Source organism: Pan troglodytes, chromosome 13, assembly GCF_028858775.2.
Source record: "Pan troglodytes isolate AG18354 chromosome 13, NHGRI_mPanTro3-v2.0_pri, whole genome shotgun sequence".
NCBI lineage: Eukaryota > Metazoa > Chordata > Mammalia > Primates > Hominidae > Pan > Pan troglodytes.
The window spans coordinates 30,491,930-30,519,596 of record NC_072411.2 but is presented as its reverse complement, the minus strand read 5'-3'; the positions used below and the strand labels follow the sequence as shown (position 1 = coordinate 30,519,596).

At 46.2% G+C, this 27,667-nt stretch overlaps 1 long non-coding RNA gene across 1 annotated transcript; it reads left to right on the top strand.

Moving 5' to 3' along the window:
- On the top strand, positions 1-26,855 carry LOC107973690 (uncharacterized). The gene is made up of 3 exons (XR_001716083.4): positions 1-84; positions 25,490-25,530; positions 26,770-26,855. It is a non-coding gene; the product is annotated as an uncharacterized LOC107973690 (long non-coding RNA).
- The last annotated feature ends 812 nt before the right edge of the window (positions 26,856-27,667 follow it).

Sequence of the window (27,667 nt, the reverse complement as noted above, 5' to 3'; positions counted from 1 at the left end):
GCACAATCTCTGCTCACTGCAACCTCCACCTCCCAGGTTCAAGCAATTCTTCTGCCTCAGCCTCCTGAGCAGCTGGGATTACAGGTATGCGCCATCACGCCAGGCTAATTTTGTATTTTTAGTAGAGGCAGGGTTTCTCCATGTTTACTGGGACTACTCTCAGCCCCTAGAAGTTGCCTGCCTTTTCCTTCCCTATTGCCCCCTCCACAACATGGGAGTTTCTCTTTCAAGGACAGCAGAAATGTCTCTGCTATTTAGAATCTCTGATTTTCTCTGTCTCTGAACCAGCTGTATTGTGCTCTTATTATTAGATTAGGCCCACAGGAAAATCTTTCTTTTGACTGATTCAAAGTCAACTGATTAGACTTCTTAGCTACCTTGGCAAAACCCAATTTGCCATATAATGACACATAATCATGGGGTGGTATTCCGTAATACTCACAGGTTCTGTTCACACTCATAGGGAGGGAATCATGCAAGGTGTGTACATCAGGGGATGTGAATCTTGAGGGCCATCTTTGAATTCTGCCTACCACATTTCAATAATTTTTTTTTTGAGACAGAGTCTCACTCTGTCACCCAGGTTGGAGTGCAGTAGCACAGTCTTGGCTCACTGCAACCTCTGCCTCTCTGGTTCAAGCAATTATCTTGCCTTAGCCTCCCGAGTAGCTGGAATTACAGATGTGCACCGCCATGTCTGGCTAATTTTTGTATTTTTAGTAGAGATGGGGTTTTGCCATGTTGGCCAGGCTAGTCTTGAACTCCTGACCTCAAGTGAGCCACCTGCCTTGGCCTCCCTAAGTGCTAGGATTACAGGCATGAGCCACTGTGCCTGGCCTGGACCCCAATAATTTATAGCCCTTCCAAACATTCCCTAGAATCTAATCCCATTCAGACATCATTCCAAGTTTAAAATCTCATCAGGTAAATCAGGCCCAGATTTGGATGAGGCTTCTGGGTTAATTTTTTGAGACACATTTCCTCTCTATCCAAGAGAGAGGTGATCTCCCCAACACTCCCAGTATATGACGGTGGGACAGACATAGAGTGACAGTTATAGATGTTCCAGTTTAAAAAGGAGGAAAATGGAAGGTGAAACAGAAAGGAGTCACTGCTCCAAAGCAGTTTTGAAATCTAGCTGGATGACTTCCAGCCAGAGACCCTTGATTAGGTTTCCATGCCTGGGAATTATCCTTCCTTGCTCCTCAGTTATCTTGCTCACCCTCTGGGCTCTTGTTGGTTCTGTTCTCTGAGCTCTGAGTCATTCTTCCTTTTCATTAAAGGTAGGAGCATTTGCAGCTGAAGTTTCATCAACCCGCTTCCTGCTGCTGGAATCCTAAGGGTCTGACTGTCTTTTTAATTTCAGAGTCTCTCTGTTCCTTTTAGTCCAAGCTGGCAGTATTTCTTCCCAATTTTAGTCAAGAACCTTGTGGGGTTTGCATGAATTGCACTGGGATTCAGACCATTAAGCAAAAGCCATGCCCACAGATCTCCTTTTAGTGGTCACTATTTTATTGCAATTGTACATATTTATGGGGTACAGTCTGATGTTTTGATAAACATATATTATATACTGATCAAATTAGGGTATTTAGCATATCCATCACCTCATGCATTTATCATTGCTCTGTGGCGAGAACATTCAAAATTCTCTCTTCTAGCTATTTTATAATACACAGTACTGTACTGTCAATCCTCATCACTCCACAGTGCAATAGAACTTACTCCTCCTACATAATTGTAACTTTGTACCCATTGAATAAACTCTCCTCATCCTCCCTTCTACCCTGCTTATCCCGTCTCTGGTAACCAGTGTTCTACCTCTGCTTCTGTGATGTCAACTTTTTTTTTTTTTTAAGATTCCATATGAGTGAAATCATGTGGTCTTTATTTGTGTTTCTGTGTTTGGCTTATTTCACTTAAGATGGTGTCCTCTGGGTTCATCCAGGTTGTTGCAAATGACAGGATTCCATCCTTTGCATGGCTGATTAGTACTCCATTGTGTATATATACGACATTTTCTTTATCCATTTGTCTGCTGACACTTGGGTTGATTCCATATCTTGGAAGACATGTCTAGGAAGTTGCAAATGCTGCTACCTTTAATGAAAAGACATGTTATGGCCAACAGGTCTAGGAAAAAATGCTCAACATTCATCAGGGAAATGCAAATCAAAACCATAATGAGATACCACCTCATTCCACTTAGAATGGCTGTTATCAGAAAGACATAAGAAAACAAGTCAAGGGGTGTAGAGAAATGGGAACCCTTGTACACTCTTGGTGGGAATGTAAATTGGTACAGCCACTGTGGAAAGCAGTATGGAGATTCCTCAAAAAATAAAAATAGAATTACCATATGATCCAGCAATTCCACTCTTGGGAATATAAACCAAAGGAAATGAAATCAGTGTGTCAAAGAAATATCAGCACTTGTAAGTTTACTGCAGCACAGATCTTTTTGAGATAATCCCTTTGCTATATTTGGCTCTTGCTGATGCAGCTGAGGACCAGATGCTACAGGGCTGTGGTCCTCTGGTTTGGTTGAGAAGACCTGTGAGGCACATGTGCTATCTCTTGGAAGAGCCCTTTGTACGACTGAATTCTCTGACTCATTGATCCTTCTGAGGTTTTAGCAAAAGGTTGTACAGTCACACCCTCACCTTCTTTTCTCTGCCATGCCTTTGAAAGCAATCTCCTAATTTTATTGTCCGTAGCTATATGGATGGGCTGACAATTCCCCAAATCATCCAGTCCTGGTTGCTTTTTGTTTAATAGTGCTTTTCTCAAGTTATCTCCCTCCTCTCACATTTTACTATAAGCAGCAGCAATAAACTCAGCCACATCTTCAACACTTTGCTGGGAAATCTCCTTAGCAATTTATTCAAGTCCGTCATGTATACCTTCTGCTTTCTGCCTAACTGCAGGGCACAATTTGCTAAGTTTCTGCCAATAAACAGTAAAGATTCCCCTTCTTTCAGTTTCCAATGACATGTCCCTCCTCTTCTTCTGAGGTGTCACCACTAGGATCCTCCAAGTACAGATTTCTACTAATAGTCTGTCCACTGCACTTCAGGCTTTTTCTGCCACGCTCCTCAACATTCTTAGAAGAATGCCTCTGCCTGCTGTCAGCTTCCACTGGCACAGCCACATTTTTAGGTATTTGTTACAGTACACCCCACTTTTAGGTAACAAAATGTGTATTGGTGCATAACAAATGACCACAAACGTAGAGGCTGGAACAGTGTGTCCGTCAGTGTGCCGCTCTGTAGGCGAGAGGGATGATGATGTAATGCGTCTGCGCTCTCTGCTCAGTCTCGCCAGGCTGAAATCAGGGTGCTGGCTGAGTTTGCGTCTGCAGGCTCTGGGGAAGAATATGCTTTGAAGCTCATTCAGGTTGCCCGGCAGTCCTGGTTGCAGGGCTGAGGTCCCTGCCTCTTCACTGCCTGCCAGCTGGAGGCCCCCCAGCATCTGCAGGCTGCCCACCTGGCTGGCCGATGGCTCTCTCCTCCTTCAACACCAACAATGGATAATTTCTCGGCCATGGAGTCTCTTTCTTTTCAAATCCCTTCTTCCAGGAAGAACCCTATTCCTTAATAAGGGATCACCGGATTAGGGGATCTACCTAGGATAGCCTTTTTCTGAACTCTGCTGAATAGGGACATTGGTTACATCTGAAAAGTCTCTTCAGCGCAGCATGCAGATGAGTGCCTAACTAGGAGAAGGTGTGAACACACGCAGGGACCGGAATCCCGGGGGCATCTGAGAGTTCCGCCTGCCACGGGGATTCCGAAAAGCCCCGGTTGATGGTGTATTTGTCCAGAGAAATTAGCCCTTGTTTCTGTGTTGGTTTCCAGGAATATAATATTTTGGGGACAGTTTAAGGTTAACTTCTTGGCTTAAATAGTATAAATTTCAAGTTCAAACCTGCATAAAAGCAGGGAAATGATTAGAAATTGTCAAGGAAATGTTTAGGCCAAGATAACAAAATTTCATGTTGTCATTTGATACGTGCAGGTAAATATTTTTCCAGTTATTGGTCTTTTGTTTTCTGAGGCAATGGCCCCTGGAGAGTCCTAACTTCACGCAGCAGTTCTCAGCTCCTCTCTATCCCATCCTCTCAATCTGCCCCATCCATTCCTGTTTGTAGAAACCCAATCTTCTGGGCTACCAGAGGGCCACCGTCCCCCACCCCTGCTGCTCCTGGCCCTGGGCGCAGGGCATCATGTCACAGGCTGTCCATTCAATTTTCAGCGACTGCTTTTGTTTCTGAGGATTCCCTTACTTTTCATTTAAGTTCACATTGCCTACAAATATGTGTTATTACATACTATCTGGTGCTGCTTTTTGATTGCAGTCGGAGGCAGATTCTTTCATCTGCCACACAGATGGGGGTGGGAGCTTTGTTCTCTCTGCCTGTGGTTTGAGGCCTCCTCATTTCTCCCTGCCTGGAGGCAGCAGACCCTCAGCGCTCTGTCCTCAGGGCCTGCCCTAATCCATGGCCTGCCCTAATCCACTTCCAGGCACCTGACAAAGTCACCTTTGGAAAATGTAAATCGGATCACAAAGCCTCTCGGCTTCAAGGTGCTGAGCCACGCCTGCTACTGTGCGGGATCTGGCCCGGCCTCTGACCCAGCAGGGCCCTGCCTGCAGCGCGCACCCTCTGCCTCTCCCGGCCTGAGCCCAACCCGGGGGCGCCCCAGCACGTTTGCCGGCGGTTTGCTCCTGGGGAGTGCTCCTCTGCTGGCTGTGGGCGGGGAATCCTCCTTCGATTCTCAGGCCCCGTCCTGGGGAGTGTCCCTGACCGCCATGGAGCTCAGCCCCGTTCCTCATCCCCCTACTTCACTGCTGTGCTGGTGGCTCTCAGAGTGGGGGCCCCCTGCAGCCGGCCCCGCCCGCCCACGCACCCGCACCTCCTGCTCCTCCCGCACCTCCCGCACCTCCCGCACTTACCATGACAGCACAGGCCAGGGTCCGGCCCCAGACACACCGCGCCCAGCACGCAGCAGTGGGGGCTGAGCCCAGGGCTTCTGGCTACACCAGTGGGGTTCAGGAGGCCAGAGCAAGCCCCAGGCTCCGAGGCCCCAGCTCGTGCTTAAGGTGCAGGGCTTTTGTGACAGGCACAGCAGAAAAGTGGACAGAAACAAATCCAAGCCCACCGGATTAGAATACAGAGACATTTTCGAATTAAATCATTTCTACAGGCCTAATCTTTTCCTTTTTCTGCTCTAAATATTATTATATATTTTTAAATAATGTCAACTCTATTTTTTTTCTTCCACTTTTATTTTAGGTTCAGGGGTACCTGTGCAGGTTCCTTACATGGGTAAATTGCATGTCTCTGGGGTTTGGTGTACAGATGATTTCCTCATTGCAGGTGGTGAACATAGTACCTGATAGGTAGTTTTTTGATCCTCTTGCTTCTCCCAGCCCCGACCCTCATGTAGGTCCCGGTGTCTGTTGTTCCCCTCCTGTGCTCATGTGTGCTCATGTTTAGCACTCACTTATAAGTGATAACATGCAGTATTTGGTTTTCTGTTCCTGCATTAATCCATGTAGGATAATGGCTTCCAGTTGCATCCATGTTGCTGCAAAGGTCATGATTTCATTTTTTTTTTTTTTTTTTTTTTTTGAGATGGAGTCTCGCTCTTATTGATCAGGCTGGAGTGCAATGGTGTGATCTCGGCTCAATGCGACCTCGCCTCCTGGGTTCAAGCTATTCTCCTGCCTTTGCCTCCTAGTAGCTGGGATTATAGGCACCCACCACCACGCCTGGCTAATTGTGGTATTTTTAGTAGAGACAGGGTTTTGCCATGTTGGCCAGACTGGTCTCGAACCCCTTTCCTCAGGGGATCTGCCCGCCTCAGCCTCCCGAAGTGCTGGGATTACAGGTGTGAGCCACTGCACCCGGCCAATTTCATTCTTTTTGTATTTTTAATTGGCACATGATAATTGTACATATTTATAGGGTACAGTGTGATATTTCAATACATCTGTACAATGTGTAATGATCAAATCAGGGTAGTTAGCATATCCATCACTAAAAACATGTATCACTTCTTTCTGTTGGGAACATTAAAAGTCCACTCTTCCAGCTACTTGAAAATACATGACAAATTGTTAATTATAATCCCCTATGGCACTATAGGACATGAGAACTTCCTGCTCCTAGCTGGCTGTCCTGCTGTATTCGTTAAACAGCCTGTGGCCCTCCCTTACTGCAGGCCTCATCCTTCTAACATTGAGCCCAACTTTTGTCACAGTGTGGGGAGAAAAGCTTGGGATGACCGACCGCGGGGGCGAGTGGCGGTGGCCAGCTGAGGTCGGCCCTGAAGGTGCTCCTAACACAGCCTGCGAGCTGCCCACGGGGACGGACAGACGCGTGTGCCTGCCTCACGCTGGTGTTGGAGGTCATTTCCTCCTCAGGTTTCCAAAGAATTACTTGAAGTAACACTGATGGATGGCAGCCCTGTGGCCTGGGTTCCTCCGATACCTGTGAGGCAGTATCTTTAACACCACCCCTACGGTCGGGGCCTTTCAGATGCCAGGCTGTCCTGAGTCTTTTCCATGGGCCTTTTCATGGACCAGAGTGGGGCTTCCCAAATGGCAGTCTGGAGCCCTTTCCACCAGCACAGCAGGCCCAGGAATGAAGGATGCTAGTGGACACATTGCTCATGACCCTGACTGCAGCCTCCAGCACCCCTCTTGTTTCCTCCTCCCTCCGGCCACTTTTTTGAAACAAAATTTTCTTTTAATTTTTACGTACTTAAATCATACCATGTTTTTATGACTTTGACACTGTGCTAGAAAAACTCACCCTGCCACAGAGTAAGTCAGATATTCACCTATGTAATCTCTTCCCATGCTCATGTTTTCATTTTCTATACATAAACCTTAATTCCTTCTAGAATTCATTTGGGTACATGCTGTGATGTATGGCTTTGTCTTTATTCATTCCAGCGGTTAGCCAATTTTCCCAATACCATCATTTACAGGACAATCTATGCTTCACCCACTGGTCTGAAGTGCCAGCTTTATCATAAACTAAGTATGTGTCTGTACACTTACATAACAAATAAGTTTATATTTTATATAATGCACATGTGTTTATGGACTTTTAGTCATCTTAACAGTTTTTCAGTCTATCAGTCTATTACTGTTGCAGTAACACCATTTTATTGATTGTAGCTTTATAAAGCATTTCAGTATCTAAGAAGATATATCTCCCTCATAAAATATTTTCCCAACATTGTCTTATTTTCTTTTGTCAGTTTCTCCAGATGAACTCGTATTTTCAAATACAAAAACATCCCAGCAATATTTAGTTTGAAATTGTGATAGATTTAGTTATTAAATTCAGTGTCTCCCCAATATCTGTTCTGCTCACTGAGAAACATGACTGTTGAGGAACATCAGTTTACTCAAATCTCTTTTGATGTCCCCTGGTCAAGTTTGTTGCTTTCTTCATATAAATCGTGTATAATTCTCTATCTTGTTTAAGCCACTGTTTGGGAGTTTTCTGCTACCCTCAGAAAACCTAACCTGCCTTGCCTTATAACAAACATGTTATTAAATGTGGCTATTTCTAATAACTTATTCAACTGATTATCTTGGCTTGCTCAGTAGGCAATCATAGTATCTATAAGTTATTATAACAATTTGCAGGGCCACCTCTGTGCTCTGGCTAGTGGAGAGTTTACCTGGTATCCATCGGGTTGTTGACCGATATTATGACTTGGCTTTTGTGGGAATTGAAGTTCCAATAAGGAGAAGGCAAATCAGGCTGTTAGAATGACTACCTTTTGAGACAGAAGCCAGCTACTTGATGTTCTAGTTGACTACTTTTTGCATATTGTTCACACTGGATTATGAGTATTGTGAGAGCAAAAGCCATGTCCTGTGTCCCTGAAAATGTTTGACAACAAATATTTGATAAAGGGAGGAAATGAAGAAGAAAGAAAAACAGGAGAGAGAGAGAGAGAGTGAGAGTTCTGCATAGTGTTCATACACAGGGCCCCTTAGTTTCAGTTGTAGAAATCATAGAAAATTCTGTTTTTCAGAAGAGTGCTATTATTTTTATTTTTTATTTTCTTGAGACGGAGTCTTGCTGGAGTGCGGTGGTGCGATCTCGGCTCACTGCAACCTCCACCTCCCAGGTTCAAGCTGTTGTCCTGCCTCAGCCTCCCAAATAGCTGGGACTACAGGCACCCGCCACCATGCCTGGCTAATTTTTTGTATTTTTAGTAGATACAGGGTTTCACCATGTTAGCCAGGATGGTCTTGATCTCCTGACCTCATGATCTGCCCACCTCGGCCTCCCAAAGTGCTGGGATCACAGGCATGAGCCACCATGCCCAGCCAAAGAGTGGTATTAATTTAAGAAAATAGATGTTTTCCTGGCATAAACTTGCTTATAAGTGGATTTTAAAAATCAATGTCTAATTTTAGCATCCTCAAGACCCTTCTTTTAAAGAATGCCCTTGGCCATACTCTGTGTCCAAAATGTCTCAAGAGTGCAATTCTGCAGGTATGAGCCGAGGGTAGTGTTAAAAAAAAAAAGTGCAATTCTGGATTCTCAGAGTTCGTTTTCAACAGGGAACTGTTGCGTATATATATATATTCTCAAACACAACTGTGAGAGTTTAAATTGATAATAACCTTTTCTTTTAAGCTTGATGTATGTTTCAAAAACTTTATACTAGCGGACTCAAGAGTATAAACTTTGGGTTTGGGTCTCTATCCTAAAGAAATAAAGATTATGGGCATGGAGTTTCACTGCAGCATTATCTATAATAGCAAAAAAATGTGAAAGATGGAATCACTCAACTATAGAGAAATGGTCGTGTTAGTTACGCCACCTCTCTATGAGTGTTAATTATGCAGCCATCGTGATCAAGTTTTTCATGAATAGTTAATGACATGCAAAGTGACCATGCTAAAACGGAAATTAAAAGATGTAGACATACACAGGGCAAGGGTACAGGGCAGGGGGCTAGACGCAGGCTCCGATGGGCATATGCTCACTTGATCATGCCTACTGGCGACACTGCTGTGCCTGCCTGTGGCTGATGTTGTCAGCCTGGCCTCCTGCTCCTCTCACCACTCCTGCTGCTGCAGGATTTGGCTCATGTTGAAACCATTTCCCAGCGCCCTCTGGAGGTGCTGCGGAGGGACTGAGTCAGGTGTCCTTGGCTGCTCACCTGGGGAGGCAAAACAGCTAGCCATGAAGACATCGTGCGGGGCCTGGGTCTTTCATTGACATCAGCCACAGAAGTGCGGAATTCCCTTCACACCTCCCAAGGGGAAGCCAGGCCACTTTGGTCTTCTTGGGGAAGGAGGATGATTGTCCAATGCTGGGAGGTGAGAGCAGCTACTTCGAGCACGAGGTGGGGCCCCCTCAGCATGGTTCCTCAGGTCTGAGAGGGGTTCCCTCTGCTTTCCTCCCTCCTGCTCCCCTTTCCTCTTCCCTCTACCTATTTTTTCCTTCTCACACATCTCTCCTGCTTCTCCACAATCCCTAACATTTACTGCAGGCTCCCGAAGAGCCATGCCACTTTACACCCTCAACCTCATTTAATTCTCAGGAAACCCCATGAGGCCATGCAATTCTTACCCCATGTACCAAGTGAGCCAATTCAGGTGCAGAGAGACTGCCCCTTGCCCAGAGATCCTAGCATGAGGGCTCTGTACTGGTCAGGGTCTCCAGAGAAACAGCTCCAGTAGATTGTGCAGATATACAGAGAGAGATTTGTTTTCACCCATTTATGCCTGAGGTTGCGATATTTTGAATTTTTGCAATCAGGCCTTGGCAACGACCTTGAGCAGTAGGATAGAAATAACTCTCACATGCTTAGCGTTCCAATAATGGAACACTATGGCATAAATGGATAAGAAGTTGGCTCATGCAATTATGCAGGCTGGCAGGTCCAAAGCTGCAGGGTGGACCAGCAGGCTGGAGAGCCAGGAATTGCTGACGGTGCGGCTGGAGGCCGGTGGCGGCGGCTGGAGGCCGGTGGCGGCTGCTGCAGAGCCCCCTCTTGCTGGAGGGAGGTCATTCTGTTCCGTTCAGGCCTTAGAGCATGGGACGAGGCCCACCCATGCTAGGGAGGCCAATTTGCTTTCCTCAGATTCTGCTGATTTAAATGTTAATCTCCTTCCAAACACTCCTAGCAACACCTAGAATAATGTTTGGTCACATATGTGAGCACCATGGCTCAGCCAAGTCACACATAAAACTAGCCATCTGAATCTCTCCATCTGAAACTCCCTGCTAATGTTCTGAGCCGTGTGGGGAAACACTATGAAGAAGGAAAATAGAAAAAGTTCACAGAGTCATTAAATTAACATGGTGCAGTGCAATCTGTGCGCTCTGGCCATGACCCTGGAAGGACTCGTGAGGTCCCTTGGTGTGTCTTTCGCCTGCCACCCTGGGGCTGGTCCCTGCGCCAGTGTCCCCTGACACAGCACAGGTGTGCAGTGAGCACCTGGGGTGAGGCCGTTTTCCTCCCAGCACAGGCTTGGCTGTGCTGAGAGGGAGCGAGCTGGGTTTGGGCAGTTCCCTCAGGCCTCTCCAGCATCTGTGGGAGGGTCTGAGCTCAAGTTTTAGGTTTGTGGCCTCTACTATCCAGAGCCTGCATAACTTCCGCAAGGTGGCAGGGAATGGGGATAGCTTGGACTCCTCAGGGTCCTCTCCTGGACCTGCCATTGGGCCCCCCCAGCACTCTGGGAATTGAGCAATCCACTGTCCTCATGCCATGATTCGGCCTGGGAAGCCCCAGAGGAGATAAGAGTTGCTGCATTCCTTATTTCATTCAAAAATGATGTCACACCTACCCAGCCGGACCTGTGCTTAGCCCTGGGGACACAGAGGGCCTTGTTCCTGCCTCTAGGGAGCTCCCTGCACAGAGGGAACAGAAAAGATTTGTGTAATGTGCCGAGGTAGATGGAAGCATGGGGAGGGCGGTGCACAGAGGAGGGCTGCCTGGAGGAGGTGACAGCTAACTAAGCACTGAAAGCAGCCAGGCCGGGCTGAGCATGAGGGGAAGGGGTGGGCCCAGGTGAGAAGGTGAGAGGCCCAGTGCAGGTGAAGACGAGGCTGGGGAGCGCCCAGCAGCTCACAGCACAGGAGTTGGGGATGAGGTGGACGGAGGCCACCCAACAGGCCTTTTCTCAGGGAGACCTTGAGTGGATCCCAATGTTCAGACATGCCCCTGCAGGGTGCTCGGCTCTTAGAAAGGGGATGTGGCACAGCTCAGCACTGGCATCAGGCACTGTGGCACGCTGCCCACTGGGCACAGTTCTCACCAGCACAGGGCCTGGCATGTCAGTGTTCAATAAGTATCCTGAGCAGTGGGTTGTGCCTGGGCACTCTGCAAGCCATCGGAGACACCTTGATGGGTGAAAAGGTGTCTGTGAGGTGGGAAATTAAAGAAATAAAGAAAAATAAAATTAAAAAGAGAAAGAAATAAGCTTTCCTGTATTAGGCTGACTTATCCGAGAGGCAGCAACGGGCACAGCCCAGACCCAGGGAAAGTCTTGATAATACTATCTAAGAAGCCGGGACACAAAGGAATGTGATCTGGAGACTCTCCCAGGACTCCCTCAACACAGGGAGAAAAAAACAAATTTTCCTTTGTTTTATGTTATGAGTTTATAGATTCTTGTTCTCTGCAACTAGTAACTTCAAGTATTCTGTTGTATCTAAGAAGTACAACGAAGGTCATGAGAAGCCTGAGCAGGCCTGAACTACAGCTGTCTGGGCACCATAGTAAAGGTTATGAGATAAACCAGTGTAAGGCTGTTTAGAGCAAAACCTAGAAAACAGACATCTGGGTTGCTTGGCAATGGTCATGTGTAATCCTGAGTTATGAACCTGTCACAATTTGATGAATTGTTCTGCCTCTGTATCCTTGCTTTCATGCCACTGTCACTGTAAGCCTGCTTCAAGCTAACCCACCTCGTTTTTGAAGGGTGTATAAAAGTCAAGTGCTGTCTTTGTTCTGGGCCCAGTCTTTGGATGTTAAGTGCACTGGGTCTGAGTGCACTGAATAAAGATATTCTCCTGTATACACCCGAAGGTCTCTTTCTCTGGTCCTCCTGATTCCGCAGCACCGCATGTGCTTATGGTTTGCTTCTCGTGAATACAGTAGCTGGTGGTTATTACGAAACTCCTTGACTTGCCATAGGCCTCCCCAGTGGGCAGAAGTGGGTGGAATTAGTGTGGCACACCCAGGTTGACACTCACGGTGGTGGTGGGTGGTCACCCCTTGACAAGGAGGGGAGTGCCCTGGACGGGCAGCCCAGGTGTGTTCATCACCTCAACCTGCACCGAGCACACACGGGGAGAGAGGGACTGCAGCTCTGCCCCCTCGGGCTGCCCGGTTCCACGCTCTCCATGGTGACCCATGGTTCTTGCCCTTGGGAGCTCACAGGTGAGGCAGTGGACTCAGGTGCCCACGTGTCTTGGTGTGAGAGGCTGTGACTGAGGTGACCAGAGTGTGGCCAGGGCAGGATTCCCCAGAGAGGCAGCTCCTCCCTTAGCTTTGAAGAGTGCTCACTTGTCAGTGAAAAAAACCTTCAGTTTTGTGAAAGATTCAAGTAACTCTCAAACAGCATGATTCTATGTGTTTCAGTGAGTGAAGGAGACAGCTTTCATGATGACAGTTTGCAAAGTGACACGGCTCAGAAACAGCAGGCCTCACCAGACTAGCCATTCTCATTTTTATTCTTTTTTATTCTCATCCTCAGTAGTTGTTATTGTGAAATGTCCCCATTATATAAAAGAGTGTAAAATTTGTGCCATTTCAAGAATAATAACACAGGCCCTAGAGTACCTACCCCAGGTTAAGAGACAAGACTGCTAACACTTGCCATTCCTCCGTCCTTGGCAGACGTGCCTATGGTCTAGAATTTTGTGTTAATAATAGCCTGGTTGGGTGTGCTGGCTCACGCCTGTAATCCCAGCGTTTTCGGAGGCTGAGGTAGGATTGCTTGAGCCCTGGAGTTCAAGACCAGACTGGGCAATATAGTGTGACCCCATCTCTACAAAGAAAAAAAAATAGCCTTATTTTTCCCAGCATGTGCATCCCTGTCATCTGCTGCTCACTTTCCCCCTTGTTTGGACAGTGTGGGACTGGGACCACCCTCCCTCATCCTGTGGCTTACTGCTTTCGCTCCTGTTATGTGCTGCAGATTCATCTGTGATGATGGATATGGCTGTAGGAGTCTGCTTCGTTTTACCTTGTGTTGTGTTTGATGGTGGGCATTTGCCATGATTGATTTTTCTGTTCTGGTCCTGGAGAGCATGTGGGCCATTGCCACGTGTTTGCAATTATGACACAGCTGCTGTGAATGTTCCAGTACCCGCTCGTGTGCATGTGCCAAGAATTCTGGAGGGCAGTAGTTCTCAAATCTGGTCTGGGAACACCTGGGTTCCCAGACACATTCACGGGGGCTGTCAGGTCAAAACTATTTTCATGATAATACTGACACATTATTGACCTTTTTCACTGTCATTTTCTCACAGATGTGTGTTTGGAAGGTCTGCTCAACTCAGGGACCCAATATTTTCCAAATGGCCCATGCATAATGTTACAAAATCGCGCATGGTCAAAAGAGCCATTCAAAGTGAGACAAACCAATGAATTTTAACATATCTGAGTATGACAATTCTACTGGTATGGTTTCAGGTTCCACAATTGCAACCAACCTTTAAGGAAGTACCACTTGTCAAATTTTGGTGTAAAACCTAAACAGAATATCCAGTTAGCCGAAAGTCTACTGGAAGACTCCTTTTTTTTCGAACTCTGTATCTGCACAAGGCGGAATATTCTTCTCATACTCTGACCAAGCCCACAAAACACACAGACTGAATGCAGAGGCAGTGTCCGAGCCCATGCCTCACACATTGCAGTGTGCATGGCTTCCTGGCTGTTTGAGGATGGCTTTTTTTTTTTTTTTTTTTTTTTTGAGACAGAGTTTTGCTCTTTTACCCAGGCTGGAGTGAAGTTACGTGATCTTGGCTCACTGCGACCTCCGTCCCCCAGGTTCAAGTGATTCTCCTGCCTCAGGCTCCCAAGTAGCTGAAATTATAGGTGCAAGCCACCATGCCCGGCTAATTTTGTATTTTTAATAGAGATGAGGTTTCGCCATGTTGACCAGGCTGGTCTCAAACTCCTGACCTCAGTTGATCCACCCACCTCGGCCTCCCAAAGTGCTAGGATTACAGGCTTGAGGCACCATGCTTGGCTGGGGATGTTTCGTAAATTTGCCTTTCATCAATGTCACTAGACAGTTTCACCTGGAAGCCTTGGCACATTAATGCCAGAATTCCTGGATTGTGGCAGGGTTTTGAAGGCTGCTGTACAGTTGGGCCTCCAAATCTGTGAGTTCTGCATCCATAAAATTCAATTAACTGTGGGATTGAAAATATTTGGAAAGTAATTTGCATCTGTGATGAACATGTGCAGAGTTTTTTATCATTATTCTCTAAACAATACAGTAAAACAATTATTTCCATAGCATTTACATTGTTTCAGGTATTACAAGTAATCTAGAGATGATTTGAGGCATACGGGAGGAGGTGTGTAGGTTATATACAAACACTATGCCATTGTATTCCAGAGACTTGAGCATCTGCAGATTTTGCTATCCCTGGGTCCTGGGATCAATCCCTTGTGGATACCAAGAGACAACTGTATTAACATTTTAAGAATCTGGACCTTGCTCCCCTCATAAAATTTCTGGTAACCACAAGTGCCTCTGGCACCTTAACTTGTTTCCATTACCTTCGTCTGTTCCAGCTATGACTTTAGTGGCAGGTGGTGGGTAGACTTCACCACAGTGGGAAAAGGGTGGTGACAAATGGATTCTGCATAATCTTCTTAATGTGACAACCTTCCATTTCAAACAGGCAGGCACTGAGACATCAAAGCAGCCAAGTGCCGCCCTGACATTGAGCCGGCCGCTGTACCACGAGGCTGCTGCTGTTGGCTCTGGGTGATCAGGAGAGTGGAGATCAAAGGTGCCCATTATGCGGTGAGCGCCGTGCCTGCGCCTGCCTGTGTCAGGCCTGGGAGACTGTGCTGACGGGGCACTTTGGGGCGGCCCCTGGCAGGCTGGCTCAGCTCTGGTGGTTCCCAGGGTGGAAGGTGCCCAGTGCCAGGTGACAGAGGGTCACCTGGAGATGGCTTCCTCTGGCCGCTCCCAGGGCCTGAGGGCTCACAGGTGGTTTGCTGAGAAAACTACTGGAGTGATGGTGGCGCTGGGCTTGGGTTGGAGGTGCTCGTGTTTATGGTCTCTCTAAGGGTCTCTCCACAGAGACTTCGTGGCTCAGCTCTCTGCCTCCCCAGCTCCTCTGCCCTTTCCTGGAGCTCCAGAGCCTCCTCCTGGCAGCCCTGGGCCTGCCCCCTGCTGCTGGGGGTTCACATGGGACCTTTTCTGTGGGCAGCACCCTTCCAGTCCTGTTGTGCCCTCCTCTCTAAAAGGGCCTTTCCACTGGGCACAAGGCCAGATAACAGGTCCTCCTGATGCTGCCACACTATTGGCATGCTCCTCAGATGCCTGCCGTATTTCCCACGCCAGCCTGCCACAGCAAGGGCTGGGCTGCCTTGCTCTCTAGTGCACTCCAGGGCCTGGAGGCTGCTGGGAGCAGACAGCATGTCCAATAAATGCGTGGTGCACCAATGGATGAATGCACCGGCTTGGTAAACCTAGATCACTGAGCTTCAATAATGCCTAACTCACATGGTTAAATAAGACAACATGAGGCAGCGAATCCTAGCAGTTTTATATCACTGACCCCTTTGAAAAATCTGATAAATGTGGTCAACCATCTCCTCAGAAAAATGTACATATGCAAAGCAGCAATTTTGTATATGTGAAACAGTCCCTGTAACATTTATAAAATTAATCAAGAAAAAAGGGGGGGGGGGCAGAAACAAAATTAAACACAGCTTGCTCCATGCTCAGCATTGATCGCTGGGTCAGCCTCCTCTCTGACCTGCTTCCTCATAGCTGTTTGGTGTCTGTTGCCTCAGAATTGCATGGATCCTGTTACAAGATTAGAGCTCCCCTTAACCACTCTAGAAATAACCACCTGAACGTTATGGAATGTTAGGTTTTCCCTCTGAGATATCCTTGCAGGTCCTATAAATCAGTGAAACTACTGATGCCAGCTGGTCTGTAGGACCCCACTGGTACCAGCTGGTCTGAAAGACCCTGTGAAAAGCTGACTGAAAGACCCTATAAAAAGCTGACTCACCAAAGAGTGTAGTTTCCACATCTTGATGACTTCATCCCTCTTACCCTGATCAATCAACAATTCCAGTTTTCCAGCCCCTCACCCTCCATACTCCCCTTAAAAACCCTAGCCCAGAACTTCTTGGGGAGATGGATTTAAGGGACTCTTCCCATCTCCTTGCTTGGTGCCCTGCAATCATTACAGTCTTTCTCTGCTGCATCCCTGCTGTCTCAGTGTATTGCTCTGTTACTGTGGAGCAGGCGCATTAACCTGGTGGTCCTATAACACGCACTCACTGGAAGTTATCCTAATACCCACCCCATACGTTCTCTGCATAGTTTATACTTTTCTTCTATGTGCTTTTGAACTTCTTGCACATATCTTTGTTAAGATAATTGTAGCTGATAGGCAGAAAACCCTGCTGTCTCTGTGGCTTATCACAGTCCATATATTTTTTTCTGCCTCCCGAAAGGTCTGATCAGTGGCAGGGAGGGCTTGAAGGTGGCCTGCTCCACAGAGTCATTCAGGGATCCACCATCAGGATGTGGATCCAATGTCCTGAGGCTGTGGGGGGCAGTGGGGCCCTGAGTCTGGCCCACCGAACCATCCTTCCCACCTATGCCTCTGAGCCTGTGATGGGAGGGGCTGCTGTAAAGGTCTCTGAAATGCCTTTGAGGCCTTTTCCCCATTGTCTTGGCTATCAGCATTTGCCTTCCTTTTAGTCATGCAAATTTTTGCAACCTGCTTAAATTCCTCCCCTGAAAATGGGCTTTTCTTTTCTACCACTTGACCAGGCTACAATTTTTCCAAACTTTTATGCTCTTCTTTTTAAAAATAAGTTCCAATTTTGCGTCATTTCTTTGCTCATGCATATGAGCTTAGATTGTTAGACGGAGCCGGGTAATTCTTGAATGCTTTGCTGCTTAGAAATGTCTTCCACCAGATACCCTCAATCATCTCTCTCAAGTTCAATCCATAGATCCCTAGATCAGGGGCACAATGCAAGCAGACTTTTCACTAAAGCATAACAAAAGTGACCTTTACACCAATTCCCAATAAGTTCCTCATTTTCATCTGAGACCTCCTCAGCCTAGACTTCATTGTCCACATCACTACCAGCATTTTGGTCACAACAATTTAAGCAGTCTCAAGGAAGTTTTGAGGACTAAGCTCTGATTTTTTATCTTACCCAAATTCCTACCTAAGGGGTCTAGGGAGTCATGCCCTACAAACCATATATTCTCTTCAGATGGGTTTTATTTGACCATGTATATTGTGTCTTGCTCTTCAGTCTGACTCTGGCATAACATTATGAGACAAGGAAAAAATATTTAACCCCAAAATATATTTCGTTGCCATACCTTAAAATTGCCCTGCAAAGTCTCTTCTGGGAAAAATCCACATTCTATAGAGAATCCCCTTCCCACTTTGTTTTCCTTCCTTCCTTCCCAGATCCAGGAGATAATCAACTAAGAGCCAGGAAACCTTTTAGTCTAATAAAATACAATTTACAACCTGCTGTCTCTAAAGTCTGCTATCTAACAGCTTCCTCTGCACAATAAAACTTGGTCTCCACAATCCTCTATCTTTAACCTGAACATTCCTTTCTATCCATCCCAGGTCTTCAGACAACCTCAATCAATTGTCAACCAGAAAATGTTTAAATTTACCTGTAGCCTGGAAGCACCCTCTTTGAGTTGTCCTGCCTTTCTAAACCAAACCAATGTATTTCTTAAATGTATTGGATTGATGTGTCATGCCTTCCTAAAATACATAAAACCAAGCTGTACCCCCATCACCCTGGGCACATGTTCTCAGGACCTCCCGAGGGCTGTCACAGGCCATGGTCACTCATATTTGGCTCAGAAATTTCTTCAAATATTTTACAGAGTTTGACTCTTTTCGTCAACAGTTTCAAACTTTCCCTCATCTTCCTGTCTTCTTCAGAGCCCTCCAAACTCTTCCAACCTCTGCCTGTTACCCAGTTCCAAAGCCACTTTTGCATTTTAAGGAATCTTTATAGCAGTGTCCCTCTCCTTGGTACCAATTTTCTGTATTAGTCCATTCTTGCACTGCTGTAAAGAAATACCTAGCACAGGATAATTTATAAAGAAAAGAGGTTGAATTGGCTTATGGTTCTGTAGGCTGTACAGGAAGCGTGGCAGCATCAGCTTCTGGGGAGGCCACAGGAAACTTACAATCATGGTGGAAGGTGAATGGGGAGCTGCTACTTCACATGGCCAAAGCAGGAGGAAGACAGAAAGAGAGGGGAGGTGCCACACATTTTCAAATAACCAGATTTCATGAGAACTCATGACAGTACCAAGGTTGACATCTGCCCCCATGATCCAATCAACTCCCACTAGGCCCCACCTCCAACACTGGGGATTACAATTCAACATGAGATTTGGGCAGGGACACAGATCCAAACCATATCACTGTCCCTTGCCCAGACCATGGCATACTTAGCTTCCCCTCTCCCTGAGCACCCTATGTTCTGAGAATCCCATTATTGTGTTGTCGCACTCAGTGTCTGCCCTATGCTGAATGCTGTCCTTTAGAGGGAGACAGAGTTTACTACTCACCTCGTAGGCTAGGTACTGGCACATTTTAGGTGCTCAGTAAGTGCTTGTGAAATAAGCCATTCAGAAAAAACTGCTACAGTGGATCTGACTGTGATTAGAAGGAAGTGTGGTCCCCTCTGCCTATCTTAAGGCGTTTCCTTCCCCTACTACCCACCCCTCCTCTATGTAGATTGGGCTGTCTCTCCCCATGCTCTGTGTCTGCTGTGTCCAGGACATCTTTGCAGAACTGCAGGTGGTCAGGAATGGGGAAACCTCAAGGAGGACATAGTAAGAGACGCAGCTGGTGTGGGAGGCGGGGCCCAGGCATGGGAGGCTGTAGGCACCCCCAAAGACCCGAGGGAATCCATGGAAGGGCTAAACATGGATGATGCAGTTGAATTTTCATTCTGGAAGCCACAGGAACTGGGATCTGAGGGATGAGAGGAGAGTCAGGTCAGTTTCATTGAGCAGCATGTCCTGGATGGCCAGTGCACTCTAGGTGCCGTGGGGATATCAGGGGGTGAATGGGGATAAGGAGTCTGGGATGGTGAGGGAGACGGACTGGCCAACAATTGGCAGTTGGCAGAGTGGTGGTGAGAGGGCACTGGTAGGTGTCAGGGGTGGGGAAGAGGCCTGGGCAGAAGGGAGGTGAGAGGGCACTGGCCTGTGTGTGGGCAGGTGTGGGAGGGGAGGAAGAGGCCTGAGCAAAGGGGAGGGTCGGGGCACACCTGCAAGCTTCCAGACTCACTTCCTGTGAGGCTGCACCCAGGATGACCCCGCCTTCCCACTGGGACAATGGGGAGGGAGATCATATTTCCATGGGAAGCTGATGGGTTTTAGTTTTCTGAGGGACCAACACTGACCTGACCTCTCATGCTGATGCAAAGAATTCCCCATAAAATGTCTCCATCAAAGGTGGCTTGGTTACCACTTGCAGGGCAGTGTTGCTGAAGGCCCTGTTTGCTCAATTCTTTTTATAATACCTAACACTTACTGGCTTAGTCCCATTTCCTGAAATCCCAGATTGTCCCTTTAAGGATAGCTTGTCTAGAAAAACAAGAGCCTTTGCAGACTGCCCCTCTAAGCAATCTGCTTTATCATTTAACAGAATATCTCTCCTAAGAAAACACACTGTCAGAGGCAAAGGCCTCAGGCGGGAAGTGTTTTATCTGACATGGTGGAAACTGATGACTGGTTCTGCTGAGTGTGGCCTGAACAGCATGCTGTTATACAAAGACCAGGGCCTTTGAAACCTGCGTACTTCCTCACATGTGAATCACGGTTTATGCTTCTCCGTGGACTTTGACAACCCAGGAAGGGAAGGTTCTACTGCCATTGTTTCAGATGACGAAGTGGAGACAGAGGGGGCCACAGACTTGGCTGTATGCCATGCAGCTCATTGGTGTTCATAGAAATGGGAAGGAACCGACATCTTCCAATTGCTGTCACCCTCCCAGGTCCTCAGAGCTAACACCCTCTCACAGAAGGGGTGCTTGCGATCCTGATGCATGACCATGCAGGGGTTATGTTATGTTCTCTTTACTGTGCTAACAATAGTGTGTGACTTTAGTTGCTCATTTATTTAGGCCTGTTATTGTTAAAATATTTAAAATAGACACATTAGCATAAACTCCATCAAAATGGTTAACATGAAGTTTTTGGATCTTTAGAGATACAAGGTCCAACTGGGTAACCCTATTATATGCAGCAGCTTGCAGAATGTTAGGCATGATGACATGCAATGTGTTTTGGGTGTCGCATGAGGAACAGCAGTTGGGCCAGTTTCTGACAGCTGCTCTCACCTTGATAATCTACCCAGAGCCTGGGGACTCAGAAAGCCTACATCCTTACATTCCCAAGGTTGAGTTGGGCTCACGAAGCTCACAGGAGAGCCTGGCATCACAGACTTGCCAATTTACTGGTGCCCCATGGGGAATGCAATTACCAGACACTCACCTCTATCTGAGTTGTGGATTCTCTCCTTGCAGTTAAGTTACAGATGACTTCCAAAGGGTGTGACTGACCTGATGTTTAATGACATCAAGTCAGAGAGCTGAGGTCCTCATATGCACATCAGGGCTGAGGTTGCCTGTCAAGCCAGACTCTTGCCAGCTGACAGAGCATCACCTCCTGGAGATGGTGTGTGAATGGCATGGCCAGCATTCATCTGTGTGACTCTTGGAAGACACAAACATTTCTATTGCTTCTACTTCTGGAAAAGATAGAGTAATAAGGACCAGATTTACCTCCTGTTTGATAAATGTAAAAATATGGGACACATTATTGAAATAACAGTTGTCAAGCTATCGGGTACCAGGAAATGAAGGGGAATGATCCATGAGAACAGGGAAGCAGGTGAGTGGAGCCCTGCGCTAGGCCCAGTGCACGACACAGGTGGTAAAAGGAAGAGGCCAGGCAAAGCTCGGTATACTCACTAAGATGAAAAACCAGAGATGAAGTTAGGAAATCCAAGGCAGCTGGAATTCACAGGAGAGAGGGGTACACAGTGAGAGCTGTGGAGGTCTGCAGAGGATCCTCCCCCACCGCTCAGCTATACTGGTCAGAGGATGGCAAAGAGAAAGAGCTACACATGGCGTTACAGGGAGCATTCTCCATAGATCAAACAGGGCTGGGAATAGTGCCTCTTCCCCTCAGCCAGAGTAGAAAACAAATTCAGGGAGCTCTGGGTAGAGTACTTAGAAGGGGTTTCCTTCAGTGGAGGATGAAATTAGCCTTAGGCTAAATGCTGCTGTGATCCCACTTAGCAAAGCATAAAAGCAAGATCAAAAAGATCAAACTCAAAACAAAGTTCAAAGCTATTTACAGGAATATAAAATATACAGCATCTGACAAAGTAAAATTCACAATGCACGGCACTCAATCAAAAGTTACTAGCATGTGAAGAAGAAAAAATGACCCACAATGAGGATGAATATCAATCAACCAACAGTGATCCGGAAATGACAAATGATATAATAGAACTGGTAGACAAGGACATCAAAGCAAGTATTATAGGAATGTTTCATATATTTAGTATAATAGAGGAAGAGGTTGATCATGTTAACTAGATACAAGGAAGATTTAGAAAAGATCCAAAACAAACTTCTCAAGATGAAAGCCACAATGCGTGAGACAAAAATACATAGGATGGTTTAGACAATTCAGAGAAAATGATTAGAGAAGTTAAAGACAAGGAAAGAAACTATCAAGAAATACAAAACAGAGAAATGAAAAATAGAGAAACAAGAAGACTAAAAAAATAGTAGTGAGCTGTGGGTTAACTTTAAGCAGTTGAATATCCAAATACATGAGTAATTATAGTTGTAGAAGGAGAGGGAGACAGAAAACATATTTTAAGGAATACAATTTTCTTCGAATTTTCCAAATTTGTTAAAAATTATATCCCATAGACTCGAGAAGCTCAACAAACCCGAAGCATAAGAAATATAAAGAAAATAGCACCAAGACACATCATAATCAAGTTGCTCAAATCCAGTGATAAGGGAAAATCTTAAAAGTAGTCAGATACACAAGAAACATTAGGTACAAAGGAACAGATATAAGGATGACAGCAAATTTCTCATTAAAAACAATGCAATGAGAAGACAACAGAACAACATCTCTAAAGTGCTGAAAGAAAACATTTACCTAGAGAAAATATCTTTCACTTAATGAAATAAAGGCCTTCCTCCCCCTAACACACAAAAACGGAAAGAACTGATGAGCCTCAGACCTGCATTACAAGAAATGTGAAGGGAGGTCCTTTAGGCAGATGGAAAGTGACACCAGATGGAAATGTGTCTACACAAAGGAATGAGAAGCAATAGAAATGTTATTTAAAAGAGAGAATCAACTTTTTAAAACAAAATAACAGTGCATTGGGGATTTGTAAAATATGGACAGGTAAACTGTGAGACACTAGCACAAATGCAGGAGAGAAAACACAGTATATTGTTATAAGGGTCATAGACAGGGCAAGCATTCCTCACCCAAGAGTCTGAAATCCAAAATGCTCTAAAAAAAATCCAGAACTTTTGGAATGCTGCCATGATGCTCAAAGGAAATGCTCATTGAAGAATTTTTTATTTCAAATTTTCAGGCTAGGGATGCCCAACCAGTAAGTATAATATTTCAAAATATTCAAAAATCCGAAAAAACCTGAAATCTGAAACACCTCTGGTCTCAAGATTTTGGATAAGGGATACCCGACCTGTGTTGCAGTTGAGGTGATATAATATCACTTTAGCGTATAGACTGTGAAAAGAAGTATAGTGTAAGCCCTAACACAACCACTGAAATAAGACAACAGTTGTAGCTGATAATCCAATAAAAGAAATAATGTGAAAATGTAAGAAATCCTTAATTAATCAAAAATGCCAAAAAAGAAACAGAAAACAAGTGATTGGATTAAGATAAAACAAATGACAAGACACTAGCTTTAAACCTAACCAAATCAATAATTGTATTAAATGAAACAAACCTAAACTATAGCCCAATTAAAGGTTAGAGATTGCTTCAATTGGATTAAAAAGCAAGTGCCAACCACACAAGTGTGCACACATGCAACACGCAACATTGGATCAGAGGTGAAAGAATGGAACACACTTCGCACCAGTGCTATTCAGGAGTCACCATTTTGATACCAAGTAAAGTGGATTTCAGAGCAAAAATGTTACCATGGACAGAGAAGGTCATCAAAAAATATGGTTAGACAATTCAACACTCTTCTCTAAATAATTGTTGAAAATAAGTACACAGGGCCGGGTGCAGTGGCTCACATCTGTAATCCCAGTGCTTTGGGAGGCCAAGGCGGCTATTTTGCTTAAGCCCAGGAGTTCAAGACCGGCCTGGGCAATATGGTGAGACATTGTCTCTAAAAAAAAAAAAAAAAAAAAAAAAAATTTCCTGCTGGCACATTCCTGTGGTTTCAGCTATTCGGAAGGCTGAGGACGGATAATCACTTGCGCCCAGGAGTTTGAGCTTATGGAGCTTTGATTGCACCACTGCACTCCAACCTGGGTGACACACAGAGAAAATAAGTAGATGGAAAATCAGTAAGAATACAGAAACAAAACTGGAAACCAAATGTGACGTAACTCACATTTATAGAACCCTCCTGTGTTTAGCAGAATGCACATTTTTTCAAGTGCACATGAAACAATTACCAAGATAAAGTATTCTCTGGGCAACAGAATAAGCTTTAGTAAATGCGAAAGGATTTCTGTCATAGTGAGCCTGTTCTCTGGCCAAAATGGAATTAAATTAGGAATCAGCATTAGAAAGATATCTGGAAAATCCCCAAGTGTTTGGAAATTAAATAATGCACATCTAAATAATTCATGGGTCAAAACAAATCAAAAGGAAGATCAGAAAGAATTTTAAACTGCCCCGTCCGGGAGGGAGGTGGGGGGAAGCCCCCCGCCCGGCCAGCTGTCCCGTCCGGGACGTGGGGGGTGCCTCTGACCGGCCGCCCCGTCTGGGAAGTGAGGAGCCCCTCTGCCCGGCCGCCACCCCGTCTGGGAGGTGTACCCAACAGCTCATTGAGAACGGGCCGTGATGACGATGGCGGTTTTGTCGAATAGAAAAGGGGGAAATGTGGGGAAAAGAAAGAGAAATCAGATTGTTTCTGTGTCTGTGTAGAAAGAAGTAGACATAGGAGACTCCATTTTGTTCTGTACTAAGAAAAATTCTTCTGCCTTGGGATGCTGTTAATCTATAACCTTACCCCCAACCCCGTGCTCTCTGAAACATGTGCTGTGTCCACTCAGGGTTAGATGGATTAACGGCGGTGCAAGATGTGCTTTGTTAAACAGACGCTTGAAGGTAGCATGCTCGTTAAGAGTCATCACCACTCCCAGGGACACAAACACTGCGGAAGGCTGCAGGGCCCTCTGCCTAGGAAAACCAGAGACCCTTGTTCACATGTTTATCTGCTGACCTCCCCTCCACTATTGTCTTATGACCCTGCCAAATCCCCCTCTCTGAGAAACACCCAAGAATGATCAATAAATACTAAAAAAATAAATAAAAAATAAAAAAAAGAATTTTAAAGTGAATGAAAATGGAAAGACATTATAAGCTGTAGTAATAAAACAGTAAACATAGATGAATAGATAAACGGAATAGGGTAGAAAATCAAGAGATGAACACACGTGTGAACAACTGATTTTGATGAAGGCATGAAGGAAGGACAGTGGAGATAGTCCCTATAAACAATTATGAAGATGTAAGAAAATAGTCCAAAAATTTCAGCAGACACATCACCAAAGAGGATATGCAGATGGCTGTTACACACATGCAAAGTGCTGAACGTCATTGGTCATTAGAGAAATGCAAATTAAACTCACAGCGTCCTATAAGCCATTAGAGTGCTGAAAATCAGAAGGAAGTGGGAGTGAGCAGGGCAGAGCTGAGCTCCGGGGCAGGCTGAGGACAGGCAGCTCCATGCCGGAGTGGCAGTTGGGCTGTCCCGCACTGGGCCAAGGTGGCTGTGCCTTTACATTCCCGTATGGATGAGGTATTTCTCTGATCTCATTTACTGCATTCTAGCATATTTATTCTGGTTTCCCTCCCAGATCATAGAAGGCATAAGGGTAGGGATTGTGACTTAGGCTCCATCCGGGGGCCCATGTTTCCAAGGAACAGAACTGAGGATTCGTAATATTTTATTTTATTTTATTTGTAGCTGAAATGCCAGAAGTTGGAAAACACCACAAGAAAGTCATGGTAAGTGGTAACGACTAAAATATCTCACTATCATTTTTGGAATAAAGCACCATATTATATAACTTGGTTAGTGAATTTCTATTTCACCTTTTGGTGTCTTTAGCTACAAATCTCCAGGGAGAATCTTTAAATAATGGACATAATCAAAGCAAAAATGTTCTAAACCTCTGTCAGTCCAAATGGTGAAAAACGTGCAGAGATAGCCTGAGGGAGGATTGACAGGTGGATGGAAGCTGAGGGGGCCCCAGGGAGCCCAGGAAGCTTCTTAGTAGGCGATAATCTCCTTCTTGCATGGGGTTGAGAAACCTTCTGGAATGCAGGGTGGGGAAGCTGAAGGAGGCTGGGGTTTGGAATCCGGTCTGAGTCCCAGGCCCCTCTTACAAGCTGGAGACTTGGGGCAGGTCAGCTCGCCTCTCTGTGGTGCCCGTGGGGCTTTCAGCAGGTTAGGAGGAAGCAGCGGAACTGGGCCTGAGACTGGTGACTTGCTGTCTCCCTCACTGTCTCACTCTCTCCATCTCTCTCCCCGTCTCACTCCCACTCACTCCATCTCCCACTCTCTCTCATTCTCTCACCGTCTCACTCCGTGTCTCATTCGCTCTCTCACTCATTCTTTTCTCTCTCCCTCACTCTCCCTCTGCCTCTCTCTCCCCCTCCGTCTTGTGCACACATTGACAAATGGCGCCTGAGTGCTCGCTGATAACCTGCAGCCCATATTGGCAGCTGCCACACTGCTCCCTCAGGGAGGCCTTAAGCTTCGTGGCTTGCATCCTGTGCCTGAGTGAAGCATCTTATCCTGAGTCCCACAGATTTTGTCGTGAGTTTCCTCAAACTGTTGAAGTACAGATTAGTAGGTAACCCAGCTGGGCGCGGTGGCTCATGCTTGTAATCCCAGCACTTTGGGAGGCCAAGGCGGGTGGATCACGAGGTGAAGAGTTCGAGACCAGCCTGGCCAACATAGTGAAACCCCATCTCTACTAAAAATACAAAAATTAGCTGGGTGTGGTGGCATGCGCCTGTAATCCCAGCTACTTGGGAGGCTGAGGCAGGGGAATCGCTTGAACCCAGGAGGCGGAAGTTGCAGTGAGCGGAGACCATGCCATTGCATTCCAGCCTGGGCGACAGAGCAAGATGATGTCTCAGAAAAACAAAACAAAACAAACAAAAAAACAACCCACTGACGCTGAAAAAACACTGATTTGTTTCTAAATCATGAAGCTTTGCTGCTTGTCTTGCATGTAGGGCCTTTTAGCCTGTGTGTTGCTGTCCATGGCCAATGACCGAACCCCTGCATTGGAGCTTGCAGTGAAGCGGACAGCTCCGGCATGAGTCCTCCCCTCCCTTCTCCTCAGCTTTCCCAGAAAATCCTTCCACGTGTGGCCGACTGTGGAGCATGCGTAACTCTGCTGACATGTCTTCCTTGGATGATCGTCACATTTGGTGTCCAGTAAGCCTTCATGAATTTATTTCTGCCTCGGCAGCCTTAATTTTGGTTGACATTACCATGTTGCAAGCCCTGAACCAGGAAGTTGGGGTCTGGTGGCCCCACTGCCAGTTTGGATGAGGGGTACTCCTCTAGGAGAATTCTGAGCTCAGAGGGTCCCCCAGAGTAGTCGAGGGGACCCCAGAGTAGTCGAGGGGCCCCCAGAGTAGTCGAGGGGCCCCCAGAGTAGTCAAGGGGCCAGAGGAGGTTTCTCCAAGTGGCTGGAGGGTACCTCCAAGGCAAAGAGGCAGATGCAAGTGAGGGAAAGGCATGCTCCACCCAGGAGTTGCAGCTGGAGGGGTGCCCAGGAAGAAGGAAGAAGTGAAATAAGGATGCGCTGGGAGAAGGTGAAGACGCAGTCTCATCATGTATTGAAAGTGTGATTTCACTGTGGAGGCAACAGGAGCCCCTGAAGGAGTAATCTTGTTACTCCTTTAAATATGCACATGCTACAAAATCCAAAAGATGCAGAGGGTATGCTGAACAGTGAGTCTCTCCCATCCTGTTCGTCATCTGGGCCCCTTTCTAGGGGTGCTGCCGTGCCCTGTGTGTTCATGTGGAGCGATTTCACACGAACACAAGCAAACCCTCACACTCCAAGCTGCAGCTTTGTGCTGCTCCCTTGCTGTTCCTTCGGATGCTCATGCCACAGTTGCC